This window comes from Chamaea fasciata, unplaced genomic scaffold (genome assembly GCF_029207755.1).
Source record: "Chamaea fasciata isolate MVZ Bird 193981 ecotype frontalis unplaced genomic scaffold, bChaFas1.0.hap1 SCAF_91, whole genome shotgun sequence".
Taxonomy (NCBI): Eukaryota; Metazoa; Chordata; class Aves; order Passeriformes; family Sylviidae; genus Chamaea; species Chamaea fasciata.
Window position 1 is genome coordinate 215467 of NW_027094176.1, and position 19552 is coordinate 235018.

The 19552-nt window shown below is 49.3% G+C and overlaps 3 long non-coding RNA genes across 5 annotated transcripts in view; all 3 read left to right on the forward strand.

Moving 5' to 3' along the window:
• The first annotated feature begins 265 nt into the window (after nt 1-265).
• Nucleotides 266-5402, forward strand: LOC136304447 (uncharacterized). Of its 3 annotated transcripts, XR_010724590.1 has the most exons (8): nt 266-485; nt 735-905; nt 1259-2477; nt 2577-2631; nt 2722-2764; nt 2963-5028; nt 5107-5148; nt 5239-5402. It is a non-coding gene; the product is annotated as an uncharacterized lncRNA (long non-coding RNA). The 3 variants fall into 3 exon arrangements; XR_010724588.1 differs by lacking the exon at nt 266-485 and having other exon boundaries at nt 568-905; XR_010724589.1 differs by lacking the exons at nt 266-485; nt 735-905 and adding an exon at nt 912-1178.
• A 72-nt stretch (nt 5403-5474) lies between these two features.
• LOC136304436 (uncharacterized) lies at nt 5475-7981 on the forward strand. Its single transcript, XR_010724571.1, has 4 exons — nt 5475-5565; nt 5643-6741; nt 7354-7576; nt 7738-7981. It is a non-coding gene; the product is annotated as an uncharacterized lncRNA (long non-coding RNA).
• A 1338-nt stretch (nt 7982-9319) lies between these two features.
• LOC136304450 (uncharacterized) overlaps nt 9320-19552 on the forward strand; it is a 70232-nt gene continuing 59999 nt past the window's right edge. Inside the window, exon 1 of the long non-coding RNA XR_010724594.1 lies at nt 9320-9565. This is a non-coding gene — a long non-coding RNA (uncharacterized lncRNA). The remainder of the gene's footprint in view (nt 9566-19552) is intronic.

Consider the following 19552-nt stretch of genomic DNA (forward strand, 5'->3'; position numbering starts at 1 on the left):
CAGCCGGGGCCGGGCAGTACCGGGGGCGCGGCTTCAGGGGCGCGGGGCGGGTCCCAAGTGCACGGCGCCGGGACCCCACCGGGGCGTTCCTCACCGAGCCCATAGAGCAGCAGCTACTTCCGCCACCCTTTTGAATCCCCGCGATTGGCGGGCTCGCTGAGGCATCGGCAGTGCTGATTGGACAGCGGGCCCCGGGAATCGCGCCCGCCCCCCGGCCCGCGCTGAGGGCCCGGGGCCTCCGCCCTCAGACCGGCTCCGGCTCCAACCCGGCCCGGGCTCTGCTCCGGTCCCCCCGGCCCGGCCTGAGGGCCCGGGGGCTCTGCCCCGAGACCGGCCTCGCCCCTCCCCGCCTCGCCTCGTAGTAGATTTCTGTTTGGTTTGTGGGAAGAAACAGTTGTGAGAAGTGAGATTTGTGCTGGAGAGGTGCTGCTGGGAAGAAAGGATGGAGTAAATCTGCTTCGAGGATGTGTGATGAAGAATTCAGGGTAAGGGTTGGGCAATATTTATAAACTGTCTCCATATTTCTCTGTATCTCTGGGTGTTTGGATTGAGCCTGGGATTGTCAGCTAAGTTATAAACAAGCCAACCCGGCTACTGAACTCCCAATAAACGTTTGGAACCCTTGCACAGAAAGACAAGTTAGCAACGATTCCAAAGGAAAAATTGTAAATGGAGGGTAACGATTGCGGGGGGATTTCCTTGGGGATTATGACCCTCACACATACGGAATTTAGGAGGTGGAATCCCAGTTTCAGCCTTGGGCACGTGCAGGAGAAGAGGGGTCGTTATCCCTATCAAGGAAAGCCCGGTGCCCCAGCGCGTCAGGTGCGGACAACGAATTCTCCGGGGATGAGCACAAGTCCCCTCTTCCCCTGCCCCGACACTCGGACTGGCAGCAGCTGCAGGTGAGAGCTGTCACAGGATGGTGAGGGGACAGAGCAGCCCCAGGTGTGACCGTCAGGATGAGGAGGGCAGCAGAGCCGCCACAAGTGTGAGCTGTAAAGGATAATGAGGGGCCGGTTCTAGCCGGGGGCGGTTTAATAGAGGAGCCCGAGTTCACTTTGGCATCGGGCCGTGAGGAGCTCAGCGTGGTTTCTGCGGTGGTGGGAAAGCTTGTTACAGCGCCTGCAGGAGCACGTGGGTGTGGGGGGTTTCTTTGTGCCGGACAGCAGTAGCAGGTAAGCCAGCATGGGTTTGTAGGGGAGATTTTTTTTTTCTTTGCAGCTTTGTCTTACTAATTTCTCTGTGGTGCTCCCAGGAAATAAAAGGAGTTATGGAGAGAAAAGGAGTTCAAATTCAGTGAAGAAACTCTTCTTCTGTGGTTGTCAGTATTCAAACTGAAGAAAACTTTCCACCTGGATTTTTAATGAGTTGTGGTATTTCTATGTGGTTTTTATTAAGTATTATGCTCTTGGGTGGCGTGTAGTGTTTTGTCTGATTTTTGATGTTATGTGTAATTTGGTTTTTGAGTGAGGATAACTTTGTTGGAGGGGTTGTTTGTATTTGAGGTAGAATTAATTTAAGTAGCTTTTTTTGCTAGACTTCTGATACGTGGTATTGGGGTTTTGTGTGTGATATGTAGGGATTCAAGTTGGCTAGGGCTATTTTTTCTGTTTAGTGGCTTTGAATGATTTATTGTGTAGCTTTATCTTGTTTGTAGATGGTGTATGGTGAGAGATATGGTTTCTTTTTCGTGTTAGGTTTTGTAGTTTACATGTCGGTCAGAGTATTTTTGAACTGAGTTCTGTTGAATTGTTTTTGGTGAGATACAGTGTTTTTTGAGGGTGTGTTTTCTAAGGTTTACAATGGTGTAATTGGCTGTAGTGTGAGATGTAAAGGAGGTTTTTATTTTTTTGGTGGTGGTTTTTATTATGGTGAGTGTGTAGTATTTGTTTTGATGGGTTTGGGGTAGTGTGATGTAGCTAATTTATTAGGGTTTTCTAATATTTATAATTCAATTATTGTTTATTGTATTACAGGGATTTATTTATTTAGCTTGTTTGGTTTTAGTGTGTGTTCTATAATTATGGAAAATTTGGGAGATGCTGTTTATAGTTGAATGGATCTTTTAGTTTTAGGATTGAGGGGGTTGCGGGTATATATTTTGAAGTTTTTTTGAGGGGATTGGACATGGGGGTTATTTTTATTATATTTGGTAGTTGGACTTATAGTAATAAGAGTTGGCTTTTTTTGCTGCATTATTTTTTGTTTTTTCTTTTCTAGTATTCTTGTATTTGTGTGGTCAGGGTAGTGGTGTTTCTGGTGCAGCTGTAAGCCTCCATTATTGTTTGTGTGTTTTAGGTGGTCCACTGGTATTACAGGGAGACCCCCTCACTGACCGGCCAACAGATCTGCTGAGATTGTACATCAGCATTTGGTTTTCTCTATGGTACCTGACTAAGAGACAGCAGTCTGGTGACAGCAAGGAATTCCCAGAGGTGGAGCTGGATCTCAGCAGTCAAGCTGACGTGGGCAAGGTGAGCAGTGACTGGTGGACAGAAGCAGTTGCTGTTGTTCAAGTCTCACTTGCTGGTGCAACTCTAAGCATTCACTGTTCTTTTTTTTTTTTACTTTAGGTTGTCCCCTTGCCAGGTGTGCTGGCCCCAGAGGCCAGATGGGTGCAGCATTAAGGTATACTTGTGGCATGCTTCAGTCAGACTGGGGAGGTTGCTGTTTCACAGTAACTCAGCATGATTTTTTGCTTCTTTTGTTTCTTTGCAGGTGCCACTGCTGTCCCAGGCGTGCTAAGGAATAGAGAGAGCCGGTGAGTTGCCCTTTAGGCAGGGTGACCCATAGGTGAGCGATGCGCTCAGCATTTACTTTTTCCTTTTGCTGGGTCCACTCCTGTCAGCCTCTGGAGCGGAGTGAAGATCTGAGGGGGAGCTGGGGCAGCGGTGCAGAGGAGCCCTGGGGATTACTCTTCTGGAGGGGGATAGTCACATTTCCTGTTTTGTGATCCTAGGTAGCGCGAGGAGGTGCGGAGACAAAGTCTGGATACGGCAGCCCCAAAGCGGATGCTGAGAACATGTCTGAGATGCTGAGAACGTTCTGTCGAGGACGGACATTCCACTCGTGTTCCAAAAGCTAAGTGTTGGGGCTGGTGGTCAGGAGAAGGGAAAAAACCTTTTCAGTCCCGGGAGGTGATTTAAAGTTACCTTAGAAGAGAAGGCCCTAGTGGGGTGGTCCCTTCAAAAGTAAAGGGTGAGGGTTTCTCCTCAGCTTCACCAGAGCCTTTGCTGGGCGGGGCAGTTCTGACCCATCTCCATGTTCTAGGGAGCTTCACATTATTGGCCTTCTTTTAGAGTCCACAGGGTTAGGCTGCAGCAGGGGATTCCTGGCCCAGGAGCGTCCTGATTAGGAGCAATGCTAGTTGCAAGGCGTAGGGTTAGTAGGGTTCAGCAGGGGGAGTTTACAGTGGCACACAGAGGCTGAAGGAGGGCTTGAGAAGTAAAGGACTCGAGGTCTAGAGAACACACAGTGAAAATCGGGGGTATAGCCTAGGATACAAGTCAGAGTACAGGTATCCCGGCCCTCACAGCGCTGCTGCCAACACTGTTTCCCTGAGAGCAGGTGCAGGCAGCAATCTTAATGCTAGACAATGCCAGAAGTCCTGAGAGGTGCAGGCAGTAACCCTAAGCTAGGGCCAGGCAGGAAGTGACAGTGGTGGGGCAGAGTCCACAGGGTTGAGGTTCACCGGGGATGTCCACCCTGCGTTCCTGTCCTGCTCTAACCGGGGATGCTCACAGCCCTAATGGAGGCCACGGTGGGTGGGCTCAGTGCCAGTAATGCCTCTAAGGCTTTGGCGCTGCGAGCGTCAGCCTCCGAGCTCAGCTGAAGCACACACGGGGCCCGAGGACCCGGTCCTGCTTAAGAGACGGTGAATAGCAGAGCTGCTGGTTTTTGGCTGATGTGCAGCTAAGGTTATGCTTTGATGTTTGGTTTTCTTTATTGTAGCTGACTAGGAGACAGCAGCCCAGCGACAGCAGGAATTTCCCTGAGGGAGAGGCGGCCTTCTTTGGCACCCAGCGTGGATTCACCTTCCCAGACGTCTGAGAGATAAGTGGAGGGCTCGGAACTAGGGAGGGGATGAAAGCAGGGTGCCAGGGCAGGGGTCACCGGGAGGGATTTTTTCAGTCGGGTTTGGAGCTGGGGATGTCCCAGATGTGACCCCTTAGGCTACATGAAGGGAAAGTCTCATTCTGAATCACAGGGCTGAGGTGTGCAGGGCAGAGCAGTCCCAGGGTGTGTTGTGTCTCTTGTGCACTCTGTGTCTTTTGGGTGTCTTGTCTTTTCCTTTAGTCCTTTCAGGGGCCTGTCAAAACCTCTGGCATCAGTCTTAGCATTTCTGATCTCTGTGCTCCTCAGCCAGGTGCCTTTGTCTCAGCTGCTCGGACACTCATCAGAATCCATCTCTCTTCACAAGCATCCAGTCCGATGCCTTTTCAGGTCTTGTTCTGAGCTGTATTGACAGCCGTGCACCGCCCTGATCCATTCCGGCGGGTTAGGTCTTGTGAGAATGCAAAGGCAGGTAGAGGATTCTGACCGTAGGATTCTCGGGCATCCATCTCTGCGTTTCTTGGGATAAGTCATCCCGATGGCATCTTGTTCCTGCAGGGTTCTCTGAGCCTGGCCAGCTCACCATCCATCTTACCTAGGTCATCTCATTCTGAGTTCTCTGGACCCTCAGGGTCATTCTTCTTGCCCAGAGTTTTCTGTCCCTGTTGTGTCCCCTCGTTTTTTCTGTGCTGTGTCATGGGTGTTGGTGTGTGTTTGGCTGGGAGCTGCTCTGCCTTGATGCTCAGTCTGGGTGTAGAAGTAATAGGATGAGTCCCGGGGACTTGCATTTTGTGATGTGGGGATGTGGGGTGTAGTTAGACTGTCGAGGGTATTCCTAGATTGGCACAAGATGTGTGGAGCTGTCAAGGTATCCTGCAGCACTCTGACTTTTGTCCAAACTTTCTTTCAGATGCAGAGAGATGAAATCTGTGGCAGAGCCCCCCATCCTGGGTGAGGGGCTCCCCTGAGAAGGTCAGTCCCTGTTTGTGTTTGCAGGGGAGGTGTAAATGATGGCTGTGTTACAGCTCTGTTCTTTGTCTTTATTTTTAGGTGGTAAAGCCGGATCTCAGCAGTCAAGCTGATGTGGGCGAGGTGAGCAGTGATGGGTGGACAGAAGCAGTTGCTATTGTTCAAGCCTCACTTGCTGGTGCAACTCTAAGCCTCCGTTATTGTGTGTTTTAGGGAGTCCACTCGCAGGAGGCCGAGCTCCCCTCTCACCAACCGGACGACAGACCCGGGTCACCTCACCCGTGAGCCCTCCGGGAGCATTCCAGGAGTCTGTGATGGAGCCTTGATCTTCTCCTTGTGAAGGCCCCATCCAGGTAGTCTTGGATAACGGGCGAGGAGTTGAGGTGAGTCAGGGAGGAGAAGGAGGGATGGTCCCCTCAAGTTCCAGCGCTGCCACGTCACCTTGTCTGCTCTTTACCCAGGCAGACCCTGCGACGCCGGCGTTGGCCTCTGAGCGCAGCTGAAGCACGGGGCCGAGGACACAGGCAAGCTTAGGAGACAGTGAGTAGCAGAATTGCTGGTTTCTGGCTGATGTGCTGCTAAGATTATGCTTTGATGTTTGGTTTTCTTTATTGTAGCTGTGTAGGAGACAACAGCCCAGCAGCAGCAGGAATTTCCCTGAGGGAGAGGCGGCCTTCTTTGGCACCCAGCGTGGATTCACCTCCCTAGACGTCCGAGAGATAAGTGGAGGGCTCGGAGCCAGGGAGGGCTTGAAAGCGGGGTGTGGGATCAGGGGCCACTGGGAGGGATTTTTTGAGTCATTTTTGGTGACAGGGATGTCCAAGATGTGACCCCTTAGGCTACATCAAGGGAAGGTCTCATTCTGGATCACAGTGCCGAGGTGTGCAGGGCAGAGCAGTCCTGGTGTGTGTTGTGTCACTTGTCTGTTGTGCTCTCTGTCCTTTGGGTGTCTTGTGTGTGCTGTCTTTTCACTTAGCCCTTTGAGGGGCCTATCAAAACCCCTGGCATCAGTCTTAGCATTTCTGATCTCTGTGCTCCTCAGCCAGGTGCCTTTGTCTCAGCTGCTCGGACACTCATCAGAATCCATCTCTCTTCACAAGCATCCAGTCCGATGCCTTTTCAGGTCTTGTTCTGAGCTGTATTGACAGCCGTGCACCGCCCTGATCCATTCCGGCGGGTTAGGTCTTGTGAGAATGCAAAGGCAGGTAGAGGATTCTGACCGTAGGATTCTCGGGCATCCATCTCTGCATTTCTTGGGATAAGTCATCCCGATGGCATCTTGTTCCTGCAGGGTTCTCTGAGCCTGGCCAGCTCACCTTCCATCTTACCTAGGTCATCTCATTCCGAGTTCTCTGGACCCTCAGGGTCATTCTTCTTGCCCAGAGTTTTCTGTCCCTGTTGTGTCCCCTCGTTTGTCCTGTGCTGTGTCACGGGTGTTGGTGTGTGTTTGGCCGGGAGCTGCTCTGCCTTGCTGCTTAGTCTGGGTGTAGGGGTACGAGGGTAATAGTGCCGGGGGCTTGAAATTTGTGATGTGGGGTGTAGTTAGACTATAGAGGGTATTCCTAGATTGGCACAAGATGTGTGGAGCTGTCAAGGTATCCTGCAGCACTCTGACTTTTGTCCCAACTTTCTTTCAGATGCAGAGGGATGAAATCCGTGGCAGAGCCCCCCATCCTGGGTGAGGGGCTCCCCTGAGAAGATCGATCGCTATTCAAGGTGAGAGTCACATATTTCACATTTTTTGGCACTCCAGTGCAGGCCACCTGCATTTACAGCTTGAAACAAGTGAGTCCCTTGGTAACCCCCCTGGGCAGCAGCTGGAGCCTGCTCCGGGCTGGGCTGAGGGAGCAAACACTTGTGGTTGACACAGCTCCACACTGAGGGTACTTGGGAAAACACCTGCCTTGTCCTGGATTTTTTTTTTTTTGAGCTTTTTACACGGTTTTAGTCATCACCTTGGTAAAAATAAATGGTAAGGACTGAAAACATGAGAGGCTGGCAGGTTATGCTCATGAATGAGAACTTTTTTTTTAAATAACTGTGCGGCCTATATCTTAATTTTGAGACTCTCTTTTTTGGCTGACTTTACTGTAAAAAATCTAATTTTAATTTAGCTGCCTCAATAATGTTTTTATTGTACAAATATGTTCTAGCGGCAGGAGCTTAAAGTAGTAACACCAACATGCCACCTCTGGAATAAATCCCTGCGTCTCCTCAGACCTGCTGGTTTGCAGTAGAGTTTGGGCACCTTTCGCTGCAGCTGTGGTTCTTAATAACTGGAAGTCCATGGATTGCTGGGCGATTCCCATAAGTTCTCCTATTTTGTAGGAGCTGCACGGTGAGGTCAGCATTCTGAGGGAGGCCCTGGCACAGCTGCCAAGGGCAAGGAACGTGGAGCATCCCGGGGCTTCTCCCACCCGAGTTTCTCCCGGAGCGTGCTGCGTGTCATGCCGGATGTTTAACCCGGGTTTGGGGTGTTCTCCTGCAGTCCCAGCTCTGACTGCTGCCCCCGAGCCCCGGCCTTGCTCTGTCCCAGCACTGAACCTGGCAGGTGGGTGTGCTTTTCCAGCCCTTGAATCCCACGGGCAATCCCAGATTCCCGGAGCTCCCCGAGGCACAGCCTGGCCTCCCTCGCTGGGAGCTGCATTTCAGTCTGCCTGGACCAAGGCCATCCTGTTTGAGACTTTATTCCTGTTGCTTTTCCTCTTGCAGGTAGTTGGCGAAAAGGAGAGAGCCAGTAGGAAGTGAAGCCACTGGAAGGCCTTATCCCAGTCCAAGGTTCCCACTTTTCTTTCTGACTCCTGGATAATTGCCTGGCCATAACTGGACAGAGACTGTCAGTTTGATTTCCTGCCTTTTCCAATAAATCCTTGCTTTCAGCTGGAGTGTATTCCTGGTGTCATCCCCCTCCTCGTCCGTGGATGTGTAAATAAAATTCCTGACTTGCCGAGTCCAATTTTGTTATTGCAGGAAGTGTGGTGCTTTTGTTCCACTGAAACTTCCCAACTCTGCTGAGAGTTTCCGATGTCAAATACAAGTAAGATTCGAGTTTCTTTGCATTGTTACTCCCACAAAACACAGATCATTCTTGGATAGGAGTAGCTGGACCTGTTGAATTTCCACTTCCCTTTAAACTTAGAGCAGAGGAAGCAGATTTAAATTTGTTCCATGAACTTCCACCAACTTGATGACTGTTCCAAAAGTTTGCAGTGTTAGAAATGCCTAAGCTTGTTTTCCAGGCAAGCTGGGATTTAGATGTTATTTCTTCCTTTTATTTGATGTTTTTTCTCTCTCTGATTCTAGTAAGAGAATATATTTTTTTTTTCCAGTTTTCCATCCTAATTGGAGTTTTTGTACATTGTAGGGCACATTTCCAAGGAAATTTACCAAATTCATGTTGGTAAAGCAGGAGCTATTCAGCACCATGCTGCCACTTTTTTCCTTTCAACCCCTTAACAGGTCTCATTCTACCCATACACAGTATTACCAGCAATAACTTGGTGTCGAGTTGTATTTCAGAGGTAGCAATAAAACAAAGTTGACATTTTATTTTGTGCCTCTCTGAACCTCTTTGTTTATTAACAAAGAACTCCAAAACAAAGCAAACAGAAAAACAAAAACCAAAACAAAAGTCCCTACAAACACTGCCCCCCAAGAAAAAACAATGACAGAGAAAACATACCAACATTATTAAATAAAAATTAAATCTTTACCCCTTAGAAAACGAGGCTAATTTAATTTTAATTCATTGTGGTTCTGATGTGTTAGGTAAATGAATTCATATAGTTTAAAAAATAAACAAGTCAACACAAATTAAATAAATACAAAAATAGAAAAATATAAGTAACAAAAATAGAAATATAAAATACAGTCTTAAGGGGTGAGAAAATCTCTAGAAAAGCTAAAGCTTTTACAGTATCCCCTAAATAGGTGGTACTCTCTTAACTGCTGCAGAGCGTTGAAACAAGCCTAGAGAAGCTTCAGTGTGCACCAAAAGCAGCTGCTGCTATAGGAAACCGGTGTTGTTTTAAGACCTCCCCCTCCCAAGTTCCTTGCACTTTGTGTTCACAGAGAAGTCACACGAGTCCTGATATATTTTTCCTTTCTTCAAGGATGATGACAACAAGAAAAGTCAACTCTTTAATTTTTGCTTATCCCTAGCAAGCAAAGCCCCGTGCCCCAGTGTGTCGGTGCAAACAGTGAAATGTCTGCAGCAAGTTCCCTCTGCCCCGCCCTCACCCTCGGGCTGGCAGCAGCTGCACGTGTGAGCTATTAGGATAACGAGGGGACAGAGCAGCCGCAGGCGTGAGCTGTAAAGGATAATGAGGGGCAGGTGGCTCCTGCCCGAGCTGCTTACGCGGGGAGCCTCAGCTCAGTCTAGCGTGGAGCTGCCGGAGGGAGCAGCTTCTGCGAGGCTCTCTGGAGTGTCTTACGGGATGATGGCGAGCTCGTCTTACAGAGTTTGGGGGAACCCTCGGATATGGAGTATTGCTTCAGGAGATGCCGAGGGACAAACCTTTGTGCCGGGCAGCAGGAGCAGGTGAGCCGGTGTGGATTTGTAGGGGGGACTTTTCTCCTTTTCCCTTTCAATTTTGTCTTCCCAATCCTTCCCTGGCGTCCCTAGAAAAAAAAAAAGGGGGTTTTGAGGACAAAAGAGTTTAAATTGAGGAAAGAAACTCCTTTTATTGTCTGTGTTCAAACTGGGGGAATCCCCCTTCACCTGGGATTTTAATAAATAGTGGTACTTCTATGCGGTGCTTTTATTACTTTATTACTTATATGGTGCTTTTATTCAATATTGCATTCTTTGGTGGTACATAGTGTTTTGTTTTATTTTTTGGTATTATTTATTGCCTGTAATTTGGTTTTTGAGCGAAGGTAACTGTATGGATGGGTTTGTTTGTATTTGAGGTAGAATTAATTTAAGTAACTTTTTTTTTTTTTTTAAATAGGCTTCTGATACGTGTGATTGGGGTTTTGTTTTTGTTTATTGTATGTAAGGATTCAGATTACCTAGGGCCAGCCTGGCCGGTGGAGGTTTTGTTAGATGCAATTTTAATATTTTTAAAAGTTTTTTTCTGTTTAGTTGTTTTAAGGTGGTTTTCAATAAGTTTTTGTGTAGTTTTATTTTGTTTGTAGATGGTGTATGCTAAGGGATACGGTCTATTTATTTGGTGGTAGGTTTCTTAGTTTACATGTCGATCAGATTGTTTTTGAACTGAGTTTTATTGTTGAAATATTTTTTTTTGGTGAGATATTGTATTTTTAAAGGAAATGTTTTCTAAGGTTTACAATGGTGGAAGTGGCTGTAGGGTGAGGTATAGGGGAGGTTATTTATTTAGCGGTGGCTTTTATCATGGTGAGTATGTAGTGTTTGTTTTGGTGGGTTGAGGTAGTGGAATGTAGGTAATTTTTTGTGTTTCCTAATATTTGTAATTGGATTATTGTTTATTATAGTATAGGGGTTAATTTATTTGGCTTGTTTGATTGCAGTATATGTTTTATACTTATGGATCATTTGAAAGGTATTGTTTATAGTTACATTGATTTTTTTGGTTTTGTGTGTATTTATAAGTGGTATTTTTGTTTTGATGGTTTGAGGTTTATGGGTTTCTTGAGTTAGGAATGATTTGTTTTGGTGTTTTTAATTGAAATTTATTTGTGACTTCTTTGTTGTGTAGTTTGATTTGTTTGTTGCTGTCGGGGTTTAGGGTAAATTTGAGAGGAAACCTTTGAATGGGGTTCTTCTGGAAAGTAAACCTAAACAGTCTCTTTCTTTTAAACTGCTTTTGCAAAGAATTTCTTTGGAGAAAAGTGGGAAAACCTATTTGTTTAACAAACAAAGTGGTCGCAAGCATAAAGAATGAATAATATGAAATAATAAAACTTTTTGTTATTTTGAAGCGAGATGGTAACTTCAGAAAGTCTTTGCTGTGGGCTGTAGCTGAGCTCTTTTGGTCTCTTATCAGCTGTTCTGGTGTTGATAAAATGCTCAGGTGCAGGCCCCGTGGGCTGCAGGTGCCAGCTCTCGGCGCTGCTCTGGGTTTTTCAGTCTGCAGCAGGTTTAAACAGTCCTAAGAAAAAGGAAAACAAATAGCGAGGGAACTTCTCTGCCCTAACTAGCTGAAACTAAGAGCAAAGCACATCTTTGTGCTGCAGTCTGTCTGTGCTTGAGCTGAATATATGAGAGAGGGTATTCAGAGGAGTGAAAGTCATTTTCTTAAAACAAACTGCACCCATTTTCTTTCTTGCTTAGCTCTCAAAATCAGTCTTAAAGGTCCAGAACAAGCGACTGGGGATACAAGCGGCATAAACTCACCCTAGGGCATTCTATGTCTTATCCCCATATCATAAACTTACCAAAACAAATTGAATTCTAACTGTAGGAACACATACATTCCACACACTTATGTCTTTATAGAAGCAACATACAGCTGTATACAGACAATGGTAGCGATAGTTAATAAACAGTGATGCTTACAGATGGTTCTTACTTAACAGTTAGATTTTCTGGACGTTCACATCCGTGTTGTTTCATTTTTCTGTGCTGTTCACTATATGCAACTCGGTTGCAGTCATTTTGCAGTCTAAGGGGAGTCAAGGTTGCAGCTACTGACAGCTTGGACCTGGGAGTAAAGTGCAGCAGTGTTCAGAATTGAAAGTGGCAGAAGCCCACTCCGGGGCACAGAGCTCTGTGCAGGAACGGTGGGTCTCTTCTGTGGGAAGCTAAACTCACCCCTCCAAGTTCCTGATGTCAGTTTGCAGGTGTTTGGCAGTCTAAGGGCAGCCAGGGTTTCAGCTTCTGGCAGCTTGGTTATGGGAGTAATGTGCACTGTTCAGAATTGTAAGTGGCAGAAGCTCACTCCGGGGCACAGACCTCTGTGCAGGAACGGGGACCCCTTTTCTGGGGAAACTAAACACACCTCCCTGGATCCGATTGTCAGTTTTAAGGAGCCATTTGGCAGTCTAAGGGGAGCCAGGCTTCCAGCTACTGACAGCGTGGATCTGGGAGTAATGTGCACTGTTCAGAATTCTAAGTGGCAGAAGCCCACTCCGGGGCACAGAGCTCTGTGCAGGAACTGTGGGTCTTTTCTCTGGGAAGCTAAACTCACCCCAGTAGGTTCCTGATGTCAGTTTGCAGGTGGCATTTGGCACTCCAAGGACAGTTAGGGTTCCAGCTTCTGACAGCTTGGTTCTGGCAGTAATGTGCACTGTTTAGAATTCTAAATGGCAGAAGTCCACTCCCGAACACGGAGCTCTGTGCAGGAACGGTGACTGTCTTTCGTGGGAACCTAAACTCCCCCCATCAGGCTCCTGATGTCAGTTTATAGGACAGATTTGGCACCCCAAGGACAATAAGGGTTCCAGCTCCTAGGAGCTTGGATATGGAAGAAGTGCAGCAGTGTTCAGGATTCTAAGTGGCAGAAGCCCACTCCGGGGCACAAAGCTCTGTGCAGGAACAGTGGGTCTCTTCTGTGGGAAGCTAAACTCACCCCCCGAAGTTCCTAATGTCAGGTTGTAGGAGACATTTGGCACTCCAAAGACAGTTAGTGTTTCAGCTTCTGGCAGCTTGGATCTGGCAGATATCCTGTGCTGGACTTATTTTCAGCAGGCAGAAGCCCACTCCCCGGCACAGAGCTATGTGCAGGAACGGTGGCTGTCTTTCGTGGGAACCTAAACTCCCCCCATCAGGCTCCTGATGTCAGTTTATAGGGTAGATTTGGCACTCGCAGGACAGTAAGGGTTCCAGCTTCTGGGAGCTTGGATCTGGCAGATATCCTGTGCTGAATTTTTTTTTAGCAGGCAGTAGCCCTCTCTGGGTCAGAGGGCTCTGTGCAGGAAGCGTCGCCCCTTTTCTGTGGGATCTGGACTCACCGCATCAGGTTCCTAATGTCAGGTTGTAGGAGACATTTGGCACTCCAAGGACAGTTAGGGTTCCAGCTTCTGACAGCTTGGTTCTGGGAGTAATGTGCACTGTTCAGAATTCTAAGTGGCAGAAGCCCATTCCCGGGCACAGAGCTCTGTGCAGGAACAGTGGCTCTCTTCTGTGGGAAGCTAAACTCACCCCTCCAAGTTCCTGATGTCAGGCTGTAGGAGACATTGGGCACTCCAAGGACAGTTAGGGTTCCAGCTTCTGGATGCTTGGATCTGGCAGAAGTCCTGTGCTGAACTTATTTTTATCAGTTAGCAGCCCACTCCGTGGCCGAGAGTTCTGTGCAGGAACGGGGGGTCTTTTCTGTGGAAAGCTAAACTCACCCCTCCAAGTTCCTGATGTCAGTTTGCAGGGGATGTTTGGCAGTCTAAGGGCAGCTAGCGTTTCAGCTTCATGGCAGCTTGGTTGTGGGAGTAAGTACACTGTTCAGAATTCTAAGTGGCAGAAGCCCACTCCCGGGCACAGAGCTCTGTGCAGGAACAGTGGCTCTCTTCTGTGGGAAGCTAAACTCACCCCCCGAAGTTCCTAATATCAGGTCGTCGGAGACATTTGGCACTCGCAGGACAGTTAGGGTTCCAGCTTCTGGGAGCTTGGCTATGGGAGAAGTGCAGCAGTGTTCAGAATTCTAAGTGGCAGAAGCCCACTCCGGGGCACAGAGCTCTGTGCAGGAACGGTGGGCCTTTTCTGTGGGAAACTAAACTCACCCCAGCAGGTTCCTAATGTCAGGCTGTAGGAGACATTTGGCACTCCAAGGACAGTATGGGTTCCAGCCTCTGGATGCTTGGATCTGGCAGAAGTCCTGTGCTGAACTTATTTTTATCAGTTAGCAGCCCACTCCGTGGCCGAGAGTTCTGTGCAGGAACGGGGGGTCTTTTCTGTGGAAAGCTAAACTCACCCCTCCAAGTTCCTGATGTCAGTTTGCAGGGGATGTTTGGCAGTCTAAGGGCAGCTAGGGTTTCAGCTTCATGGCAGCTTGGTTGTGGGAGTAAGTACACTGTTCAGAATTCTAAGTGGCAGAAGCCCACTCCCGGGCATAGAGCTCTGTGCAGGAACGGTGGGTCTCTTCTGTAGGAAGCTAAACTCACCGACTAAGTTCCTAATATCAGGTTGTAGGAGACATTGGGCACTCTAAGGACAGTTAGGGTTCCAGCTTCATGGCAGCTTGGATATGGGAGAAGTGCAGCAGTGTTCAGAATTCTAAGCGGCAGAAGCCCACTCCCGGGCACAGAGCTCTGTGCAGGAACTGTGGGTCTTTTCTGTGGGAAACTAAACTCACCCCAGCAGGTTCCTGATGTCAGGCTGTAGGAGACATTTGGCACTCGCAGGACAGTTAGGGTTCCAGCTTCTGGATGCTTGGATCTGGCGAAAGTCCTGTGCTGAACTTATTTTTATCAGTTAGCAGCCCACTCCGTGGCCGAGAGTTCTGTGCAGGAACGGTGGGTCTTTTCTGTGGAAAGCTAAACTCACCCCTCCAAGTTCCTGATGTCAGTTTGCAGGGGGTGTTTGGCAGTCTAAGGGCAGCTAGGGTTTCAGCTTCATGGCAGCTTGGTTGTGGGAGTAAGTACACTGTTCAGAATTCTAAGTGGCAGAAGCCCACTCCTGGGCACAGAGCTCTGTGCAGGAACAGTGGCTCTCTTCTGTGGAAAGCTATACTCACCGACTAAGTTCCTAATGTCAGGTTGTAGGAGACATTGGGCACTCGCAGGACAGTTAGGGTTCCAGCTTCTGGGAGGTTGGATCTGGCAGATATCCTGTGCTGAATTTATTTTTAGCAGGCAGTCGCCCTCTCTGGGTCAGGGGGCTCTGTGCAGGAGGCGTTGCTCCTTTTCTGTGGGAATCTGGACTCACCGCATCAGGTTCCTAATGTCAGGTTGTAGGAGACATTTGGCACTCCAAGGACAGTTAGGTTTCCAGCTTCTGGGAGCTTGGCTATGGGAGAAGTGCAGCAGTGTTCAGAATTCTAAGTGGCAGAAGCCCACTCCGAAGCAGAGAGCTCTGTGCAGGAACTGTGGGTTTTTTCTGTGGGAGACTAAACTCACCCCAGCAGGTTCCTGATGTCAGGCTGTAGGAGCCATTTGGCACTCCAAGGACAGTAAGGGTTCCAGCTTCTGGATGCTTGGATCTGGCAGAAGTCCTGTGCTGAACTTATTTTTATCAGTTAGCAGCCCACTCCGTGGCCGAGAGTTCTGTGCAGGAACGGTGGGTCTTTTCTGTGGAAAGCTAAACTCACCCCTCCAAGTTCCTGATGTCAGTTTGCAGGGGGTGTTTGGCAGTCTAAGGCCAGCTAGGGTTTCAGCTTCTGGGAGCTTGGTTGTGGGAGTAAGTACACTGTTCAGAATTCTAAGTGGCAGAAGCCCAGTCCCGGGCACAGAGCTCTGTGCAGGAACGGTGGGTCTCTTCTGTGGGAAGCTAAACTCACCCCCCGAAGTTCCTAATGTCAGGTCGTAGGAGACATTGGGCACTCCAAGGACAGTTAGGGTTCCCGCTTCTGGGAGCTTGGTTCTGCGAGTAATGTGCACTGTTCAGAATTCTAAGTGGCAGAAACCTACTCCGGGGCACAGAGCTCTGTGCAGGAACTGTGGGTCTCTTCCGTGGGAAGCTAAACTCACCCCCCGAAGTTCCTAATGTCAGGTCGTAGGAGACATTTGGCAGTCGCAGGACAGTTAGGGTTCCAGCTTCTGGGAGCTTGGATATGGGAGAAGTGCGGCAGTGTTCAGAATTCTAAGTGGCAGAAGCCCACTCCCGGGCACAGAGCTCTGTGCAGGAACCGTGGGTCTTTTCTGTGGAAAGCCAAACTCACCCCTCTAAGTTCCTGATGTCAGTTTGCAGGGGGTGTTTGGTAGTCTAAGGGCAGCTAGGGTTTCAGCTTCATGGCAGCTTGGTTGTGGGAGGAAGTACACTGTTCAGAATTCTAAGTGGCAGAAGCCCACTCCCGGGCACAGAGCTCTGTGCAGGTACAGTGGCTCTCTTCTGTGGGAAGCTAAACTCACCCCCCGAAGTTCCTAATGTCAGGTTGTAGGAGACATTGGGCACTCCAAGGACAGTTAGGGTTCCAGCTTCTGACAGCTTGGTTGTGGGAGTAATGTGCACTGTTCAGAATTCTAAGTGGCAGAAGCCTACTCCGTGGCCGAGAGTTCTGTGCAGGAACGGTGGGTCTTTTCTGTGGGAAACTAAACTCACCCCAGCAGGTTCCTGCTGTCAGGCTGTAGGAGACATTTGGCACTCCAAGGACAGTAAGGGTTCCAGCTTCTGGATGCTTGGATCTGGCAGAAGTCCTGTGCTGAACTTATTTTTATCAGTTAGCAGCCCACTCCGTGGCCGAGAGTTCTGTGCAGGAACGGTGGGTCTTTTCTGTGGAAAGCTAAACTCACCCCTCCAAGTTCCTGATGTCAGTTTGCAGGGGATGTTTGGCAGTCTAAGGGCAGCTAGGGTTTCAGCTTCATGGCAGCTTGGTTGTGGGAGTAAGTATACTGTTCAGAATTCTAAATGGCAGAAGCCCACTCCCGGGCACAGAGCTCTGTGCAGGAACAGTGGCTCTCTTCTGTGGGAAGCTAAACTCACCCCCCGAAGTTCCTAATGTCAGGTTGTAGGAGACACTGGGCACTCCAAGGCCAGTTAGGGTTCCAGCTTCTGACAGCTTAGTTCTGGGAGTAATGTGCACTGTTCAGAATTCTAAGTGGCAGAAGCCCACTCCTGGGCACAGAGCTCTGTGCAGGAACTGTGGGTCTCTTCCGTGGGAAGCTAAACTCACCCCCCGAAGTTCCTAATGTCAGGTTGTAGGAGACATTGGGCACTCGCAGGACAGTTAGGTTTCCAGCTTCTGGGAGCTTGGCTATGGGAGAAGTGCAGCAGTGTTCAGAATTCTAAGTGGCAGAAGCCCACTCCGGGGCACAGATCTCTGTGCAGGAACGGTGGGTCTTTTCTGTGGGAAACTAAACTCACCCCAGCAGGTTCCTGCTGTCAGGCTGTAGGAGACATTTGGCACTCCAAGGACAGTAAGGGTTCCAGCTTCTGGATGCTTGGATCTGGCAGAAGTCCTGTGCTGAACTTATTTTTATCAGTTAGCAGCCCACTCCGTGGCCGAGAGTTCTGTGCAGGAACGGGGGGTCTTTTCTGTGGAAAGCTAAACTCACCCCTCCAAGTTCCTGATGTCAGTTTGCAGGGGGTGTTTGGCAGTCTAAGGGCAGCTAGGGTTTCAGCTTCATGGCAGCTTGGTTGTGGGAGTAAGTACACTGTTCAGAATTCTAAGTGGCAGAAGCCCACTCCTGGGCACAGAGCTCTGTGCAGGAACAGTGGCTCTCTTCTGTGGGAAGCTATACTCACCGACTAAGTTCCTAATGTCAGGTCGTAGGAGACATTGGGCACTCCAAGGACAGTTAGGGTTCCCGCTTCTGGGAGCTTGGTTCTGCGAGTAATGTGCACTGTTCAGAATTCTAAGTGGCAGAAGCCCACTCCGGGGCACAGAGCTCTGTGCAGGAACGGTGGGTCTTTTCTGTGGGAAGCTAAACTCACCCCAGCAGGTTCCTGATGTCAGGCTGTAGGAGACATTTGGCACTCCAAGGACAGTAAGGGTTCCAGCTTCTGGATGCTTGGATCTGGCAGAAGTCCTGTGCTGAACTTATTTTTATCAGTTAGCAGCCCACTCCGTGGCCGAGAGTTCTGTGCAGGAACGGTGGGTCTTTTCTGTGGAAAGCTAAACTCACCCCTCCAAGTTCCTGATGTCAGTTTGCAGGGGGTGTTTGGCAGTCTAAGGGCAGCTAGGGTTTCAGCTTCATGGCAGCTTGGTTGTGGGAGTAAGTACACTGTTCAGAATTCTAAGTGGCAGAAGCCCACTCCTGGGCACAGAGCTCTGTGCAGGAACAGTGGCTCTCTTCTGTGGAAAGCTATACTCACCGACTAAGTTCCTAATGTCAGGTTGTAGGAGACATTTGGCACTCGCAGGACAGTTAGGGTTCCAGCTTCTGGGAGGTTGGATCTGGCAGATATCCTGTGCTGAATTTATTTTTAGCAGGCAGTCGCCCTCTCTGGGTCAGGGGGCTCTGTGCAGGAGGCGTTGCTCCTTTTCTGTGGGAATCTGGACTCACCGCATCAGGTTCCTAATGTCAGGTTGTAGGAGACATTTGGCACTCCAAGGACAGTTAGGTTTCCAGCTTCTGGGAGCTTGGCTATGGGAGAAGTGCAGCAGTGTTCAGAATTCTAAGTGGCAGAAGCCCACTCCGAAGCAGAGAGCTCTGTGCAGGAACTGTGGGTCTTTTCTGTGGGAGACTAAACTCACCCCAGCAGGTTCCTGATGTCAGGCTGTAGGAGCCATTTGGCACTCCAAGGACAGTAAGGGTTCCAGCTTCTGGATGCTTGGATCTGGCAGAAGTCCTGTGCTGAACTTATTTTTATCAGTTAGCAGCCCACTCCGTGGCCGAGAGTTCTGTGCAGGAACGGTGGGTCTTTTCTGTGGAAAGCTAAACTCACCCCTCCAAGTTCCTGATGTCAGTTTGCAGGGGGTGTTCGGCAGTCTAAGGGCAGCTAGGGTTTCAGCTTCATGGCAGCTTGGTTGTGGGAGTAAGTACACTGTTCAGAATTCTAAGTGGCAGAAGCCCACTCCCAGGCACAGAGCTCTGTGCAGGAACGGTGGGTCTCTTCTGTGGGAAGCTAAACTCACCCCCCGAAGTTCCTAATGTCAGGTTGTAGGAGACATTGGGCACTCCAAGGACAGTTAGGGTTCCCGCTTCTGGGAGCTTGGTTCTGCGAGTAATGTGCACTGTTCAGAATTCTAAGTGGCAGAAACCTACTCCGGGGCACAGAGCTCTGTGCAGGAACTGTGGGTCTCTTCCGTGGGAAGCTAAACTCACCCCCCGAAGTTCCTAATGTCAGGTCGTAGGAGACATTTGGCACTCGCAGGACAGTTAGGGTTCCAGCTTCTGGGAGCTTGGATATGGGAGAAGTGCGGCAGTGTTCAGAATTCTAAGTGGCAGAAGCCCACTCCCGGGCACAGAGCTCTGTGCAGGAACCGTGGATCTTTTCTGTGGAAAGCTAAACTCACCCCTCTAAGTTCCTGATGTCCGTTTGCAGGGGGTGTTTGGCAGTCGAAGGGCAGCTAGGGTTTCAGCTTCATGGCAGCTTGGTTGTGGGAGGAAGTACACTGTTCAGAATTCTACGTGGCAGAAGCCCACTCCCGGGCACAGAGCTCTGTGCAGGAACAGTGGCTCTCTTCTGTGGGAAGCTAAACTCACCCCCCGAAGTTCCTAATGTCAGGTTGTAGGAGACATTGGGCACTCCAAGGACAGTTAGGGTTCCAGCTTCTGACAGCTTGGTTCTGGGAGTAATGTGCACTGTTCAGAATTCTAAGTGACAGAAGCCCACTCCGGGGCACAGAGCTCTGTGCAGGAACGGTGGGTCTTTTCTGTGGGAAGCTAAACTCACCCCAGCAGGTTCCTGATGTCAGGCTGTAGGAGACATTTGGCACTCCAAGGACAGTAAGGGTTCCAGCTTCTGGATGCTTGGATCTGGCAGAAGTCCTGTGCTGAACTTATTTTTATCAGTTAGCAGCCCACTCCGTGGCCGAGAGTTCTGTGCAGGAACGGTGGGTCTTTTCTGTGG